This window comes from Trichoplusia ni, unplaced genomic scaffold (assembly GCF_003590095.1).
Source record: "Trichoplusia ni isolate ovarian cell line Hi5 unplaced genomic scaffold, tn1 tig00000033, whole genome shotgun sequence".
NCBI classification, from domain to species: Eukaryota; Metazoa; Arthropoda; class Insecta; order Lepidoptera; family Noctuidae; genus Trichoplusia; species Trichoplusia ni.
Window position 1 is genome coordinate 28,288 of NW_020799970.1, and position 6,449 is coordinate 34,736.

The 6,449-nt window shown below is 33.3% G+C and overlaps 2 non-coding genes across 2 annotated transcripts; one reads left to right on the forward strand and one right to left on the reverse strand.

The window, feature by feature from the left end:
* The first annotated feature begins 1,162 nt into the window (after positions 1-1,162).
* Positions 1,163-1,252, forward strand: Trnay-gua. Its single transcript is given in 2 exon segments — positions 1,163-1,199; positions 1,217-1,252. It is a non-coding gene; the product is annotated as a tRNA-Tyr (tRNA).
* Positions 1,253-1,496: 244 nt separating this feature from the next.
* Trnas-uga lies at positions 1,497-1,578 on the reverse strand. Its single transcript has one exon. It is a non-coding gene; the product is annotated as a tRNA-Ser (tRNA).
* Positions 1,579-6,449: the final 4,871 nt, after the last annotated feature.

The window sequence follows — 6,449 nt, forward strand, 5'->3', positions numbered from 1 at the left end:
GCGCTTGGTAGTTAAGTAATAGTTAAATACAGCCCAATAATAGCCTAAAAGCATATCTACTATTATATTTACAAATAACTAATTGACATTTAAAAATGTTATAATTACACACGGTGCTGCAGACGAGTTAACTCACTTGAACTAGGCTTCAAACGCTGCCGCGAGTCTGAACAACTTGAACAGTTTTCCTCTAAGGGTAACCTAGATTATTACAGTTAAACGATAATCCATCACTTTCGGATGGACAGGGAATCGCGAAAACAGATCATCAATATAAAAAAGTATTCGGGAATGAAAAAGAAAGAAGAACTCTTGTAAGGATAAAAACTCTTTGAATTTATGAGAAGGTTCGGAACAATTTACAACCTTTTTCGTAGCTTACCACTCAACTGCAATGTTTTATGTCAGTAATTATGGTTTTAAAATGTTAATTCTTTTATATAGGTATATTAATGATAGTAATTTGTGAAAGGTTAAAAAAAGGGAAAATTAAAAGCGCCTTACAAAATATACTTAGCAATTTTTATGCCCGGCAAGTTACTGATTATTTATTTATTGTAGGACATGTTACCAATTTATTATAGATTAACTAGCATCTTCATAAAATAGAGTTGTGATAACATTACTTAAAATAATGAATACTGAATAGGTATAAGAAAAATGAAAAAAAAAAAATACTGAAGAAAATTTATTAATATTTTGTTGGGTATCGAAATCACAAAAACAAACATTATTTCAGCTAAATAACACAAAAAGAATAAATATTATTAGATACCTAGTTTATACATTTTGTGAGATAAATAATGTGAGTTTAATTTAATAATACGTATAAAATGATGTTTTCTAGTTCCACCCGGAAATAGTATCGGATGTAGACCGGGAACTTGCGATAAAATATAAATCAGGAAATGGCGCAGAAACTACAAAGTTATGGCGATGTTATATCTGATTTTAAATTGTAGAGTATATTTCTATTATTTAATTGAAATAAAATCATATTTTATAGTTATTAATTTCGGATTAAATTTCATGACGCTAAAAAGATTTTACACAAATTCACGAATCAATGACTTTTTCATAATACGAAATCAAAGAAAATCCTGGAATGGTGTTATTTATCTCAGTAATGGAAACAGTCCAAAATTTCAACTTATATCAGCAACCTTCGATAGCTCAGTTGGTAGAGCGGTGGACTGTAGTGTGTATAATGTCTGATATCCATAGGTCGCTGGTTCAAATCCGGCTCGAAGGAGTCTTTTTGCATTTCAACAAAAGAAGTTTTGAACAAAAATTACCATTTAGGGTTGCCACTGCATTTGTTGCACATTAAATGACATGTTTTTTTTATTAATTATTTATTTTGTCGGTGATTTGTTTTAATTAGATAACAAATTTATATAAAACAGCGGCATGTGCTATGTTATCAAACTAGACTACTTTAAACATATTTTATCACGTTTATTACCCTTAATGATTTATAAGGTCACCAAAAGAGCCGCTGCGGACAGGACTCGAACCTGTGAGGGTAGAACCCAATGGATTTCAAGTCCATCTCCTTAACCACTCGGACACCGCAGCTTCAGGATACAATTTGAATCACCTTATCATAATGTTCCCGTAGTCATCCAGCTATTCGATTCTGTTAATGAATAATAATAATAATAAAAATGTTTCTTCTTGGTTTTCATTATTAGCAAGTCTGTTTAAAAATCTTAACTTTTTAATAGACAAAGTGCCCTGCGATTTCAGATGTTGCTGTTAAATGATTTATTGCAATAGACTGACTAAATCATCCTATTACATATTCGGCCATTTGTGCGCCACACTTGAATAACTTCAAATCAACAAAAAATGATGTGTATATTTTTTGTAGGTTGAATTTTATCATATTTTCATATGGTAACATTTTAATGACATTTTCTGAATTAAGTCCATGAAATGGTTTACTGCCATCTATTGGCAATTTTACAACAATGAGAAAGCAACACAATGCTGTTATAGTGTTGCTACTAGTCACTAGATGACGCGTTTACTTTGCCTATCTGACGTTAGATGGCGCTACTTACACTGAATTGAATTATTTTTTGTAAGCTTATATTTGTGTGTAAGTTAAGAAACGAGGATATTTAACTCCTGTAGGTAGTACCTATCTGTAATAGTTTTGTACGCATAAGTTTTAATTGATCATTGAAGGTAGTATAAATCCTTTTTTAAAATGCAAAATGTTTATAAAATAAGTGTTAAATCTGCAACAGGTTACAAACAAAATCTCTCGTTAGAAACTGCTCGGTGGTCTTCTTTAAAGCTAAAAAAAAAGTTGTTTATGGAAGCTTGCAGGAAAGTTGGGACAGTTGTCTGTGAATACGCAATAATTAACACTTCTATTAAGAAACTAAATATAGGTCCGGTAGGGTTGCCTCATACAAACTTTTGTAGCTAAAATAAAACATCTTATTTCGATAAATATTTGTATTGACTTTGCTTCGACCTTGAGAAAGCGACAAAACGTAGGAACGGGATTTTGAAACGGTTTGCTGACAAAATAATAATATATAGTTTCAAAATAGACCCCGAAAAAAGTCAATATGCAGCAAAGGCTAGGTTTACAATTTCAAAAACCGATACAAAAGGTTTTTTTTGCGATTTATCATCATTATGCATCATTACATAATGACGAAAGCATCATCATCTTCATGAAAAAAAGCGATGTAGAAATATATGCATTGCTGTTGTTATTCTACATGAATGAATGAATGAATTTTCTACAATTGAAATTAGAAACAAAACTTTTTCTTGTTATTATATTAGATTATTTTTCCTTTAAGGTTACGTTGCGGCAGATAAAAAACTCATTTTATAATTGTTTGTCAGGTTGGCAGCCTTGTAAGTTGCATCTTGTCAGGTGCACTTTCATGCCGTTTTTAGATCAGCCGTCGATAGTTGATAAATGAAGACTTATAAGGGGTCGTTCCTATGATATTATTATTAGCTCTACAAGTTTGTTTTGTTTTATGCAATTTGCCGGCTGTTATTTAAAAACAATTTGTTTTACACATGCATCATTGTACTGATAACTGTCTCTTCTTATTGCATGGTTACCCTGGTAAACCTGGGTATAATGGCTTTAAAAGCGATCTGACGTTTGTTTTGAAAAATACTCAATGATAATTACATTATTAATACGCCCATGACTATAAAAAGAGTGGCGTGATTTGATTCTGTCACTTTTTGACTTGGCAGGTCACGGTCGTACCTAATACATACTGGGCTCTTACATACACGAAGTAAGTGATTCAAGTTGTCTTATTTTTCGTTTTATCATACAACATTTCGTCCTTATATACACCACTGTTTATACACACGGTGTATAAGAAATAGGTAGCCCTAAAAGGACCTAAAAAATTAAGCTTTAATTTGAAGTAGGTACTTATTTGTACTATAATGTTTATAAACGCTATGACTCAGGAAATAAAAGACCTTCCCACGTGTTCAGAACACTCAGCCAACATTAAAATACGTTCCATGCACGCATTCGTTTTTTAAATCAATTAAACAAAGGAGATCCTTTATCAAATATTTCGTGTTCGGCCATTTTGGATTTTTGACACAATGATGGTCAGTACACAGGATACCATGGTTAAATAAATATACCTTAATCAGCTTGCAATACACTTAATATTAATATCTTCGAGACCGAAACAAAAGAATGCCAATGGCCTTATAACATAATATTTTTATATCCAGATTAAATTTATATCCTTGTTAATAGCATCTGATTTGATGCTAATAAAATGATCGTTTAAAAAATTGTTTTTTAGGTGGTCTTTTTTTTAATTAGATTTTTGATAATTTTCTGTTTCATTTAATTGTTGTTATACTTAATATGTATGTTTATTTTACCCTCTCCTTTGGTTATTCTTATTTTTATTGCCCTATAATATTAACGACCCGGTAGAAAGATACCCCAATCAACGCACATGTTTTTTACCCTAGAAAGATAATCATATTGTGACGTACGTTAAAGATAATCATGCGTAAAATTGACGCATGTGTTTTATCGGTCTGTATATCGAGGTTTATTTATTAATTTGAATAGATATTAAGTTTTATTATATTTACACTTACATACTAATAATAAATTCAACAAACTATTTATTTATGTTTATTTATTTATTAAAAAAAAACAAAAACTCAAAATTTCTTCTATAAAGTAACAAAACTTTTAAACATTCTCTCTTTTACAAAAATAAACTTATTTTGTACTTTAAAAACAGTCATGTTGTATTATAAAATAAGTAATTAGCTTAACTTATACATAATAGAAACAAATTATACTTATTAGTCAGTCAGAAACAACTTTGGCACATATCAATATTATGCTCTCGACAAATAACTTTTTTGCATTTTTTGCACGATGCATTTGCCTTTCGCCTTATTTTAGAGGGGCAGTAAGTACAGTAAGTACGTTTTTTCGTTACTGGCTCTTCAGTACTGTCATCTGATGTACCAGGCACTTCATTTGGCAAAATATTAGAGATATTATCGCGCAAATATCTCTTCAAAGTAGGAGCTTCTAAACGCTTACGCATAAACGATGACGTCAGGCTCATGTAAAGGTTTCTCATAAATTTTTTGCGACTTTGAACCTTTTCTCCCTTGCTACTGACATTATGGCTGTATATAATAAAAGAATTTATGCAGGCAATGTTTATCATTCCGTACAATAATGCCATAGGCCACCTATTCGTCTTCCTACTGCAGGTCATCACAGAACACATTTGGTCTAGCGTGTCCACTCCGCCTTTAGTTTGATTATAATACATAACCATTTGCGGTTTACCGGTACTTTCGTTGATAGAAGCATCCTCATCACAAGATGATAATAAGTATACCATCTTAGCTGGCTTCGGTTTATATGAGACGAGAGTAAGGGGTCCGTCAAAACAAAACATCGATGTTCCCACTGGCCTGGAGCGACTGTTTTTCAGTACTTCCGGTATCTCGCGTTTGTTTGATCGCACGGTTCCCACAATGGTTAACTTATACGGTTCTTGTAGTAAGTTTTTTGCCAAAGGGATTGAGGTGAACCAATTGTCACACGTAATATTACGACAACTACCGTGCACAGGCTTTGATAACTCCTTCACGTAGTATTCACCGAGTGGTACTCCGTTGGTCTGTGTTCCTCTTCCCAAATAAGGCATTCCATTTATCATATACTTTGTACCACTGTCACACATCATGAGGATTTTTATTCCATACTTACTTGGCTTGTTTGGGATATACATCCTAAACGGACACCGTCCTCTAAAACCAAGTAACTGTTCATCTATGGTCAAATGAGCCCCTGGAGTGTAATTTTGTATGCACTGATGGATAAAGAGATCCCATATTTTTCTAACAGGAGTAAATACATCGTTTTCTCGAAGTGTGGGCCGTATACTTTTGTCATCCATTCTAAGACATCGTATCAAAAAATCAAAACGATCACGACTCATTACAGAGACGTACACCATTGACAAAGATCGATCAAAGAGGTCATCTGTGGACATGTGGTTATCTTTTCTCACTGCTGTCATTACCAGAATACCAAAGAAAGCATAGATTTCATCTTCATTCGTGTCACGAAATGTAGCACCTGTCATAGATTCCCGACGTTTCAATGATATCTCAGCATTTGTCCATTTTACAATTTCCGAAATTATCTCATCAGTAAAAAATAGTTTGAAGCATAAAAGTGGGTCATATATATTGCGGCACATACGCGTCGGACCTCTTTGAGATCTGACAATGTTCAGTGCAGAGACTCGGCTACGCCTCGTGGACTTTGAAGTTGACCAACAATGTTTATTCTTACCTCTAATAGTCCTCTGTGGCAAGGTCAAGATTTTGTTAGAAGCCAATGAAGAACCTGGTTGTTCAATAACATTTTGTTCGTCTAATATTTCACTACCGCTTGACGTTGGCTGCACTTCATGTACCTCATCTATAAACGCTTCTTCTGTATCGCTCTGGACGTCATCTTCACTTACGTGATCTGATATTTCACTGTCAGAATCCTCACCAACAAGCTCGTCATCGCTTTGCAGAAGAGCAGAGAGGATATGCTCATCGTCTAAAGAACTACCCATTTTATTATATATTAGTCACGATATCTATAACAAGAAAATATATATATAATAAGTTATCACGTAAGTAGAACATGAAATAACAATATAATTATCGTATGAGTTAAATCTTAAAAGTCACGTAAAAGATAATCATGCGTCATTTTGACTCACGCGGTCGTTATAGTTCAAAATCAGTGACACTTACCGCATTGACAAGCACGCCTCACGGGAGCTCCAAGCGGCGACTGAGATGTCCTAAACGCACAGCGACGGATTCGCGCTATTTAGAAAGAGAGAGCAATATTTCAAGAATGCATGCGTCAATTTTACGCCAGACTA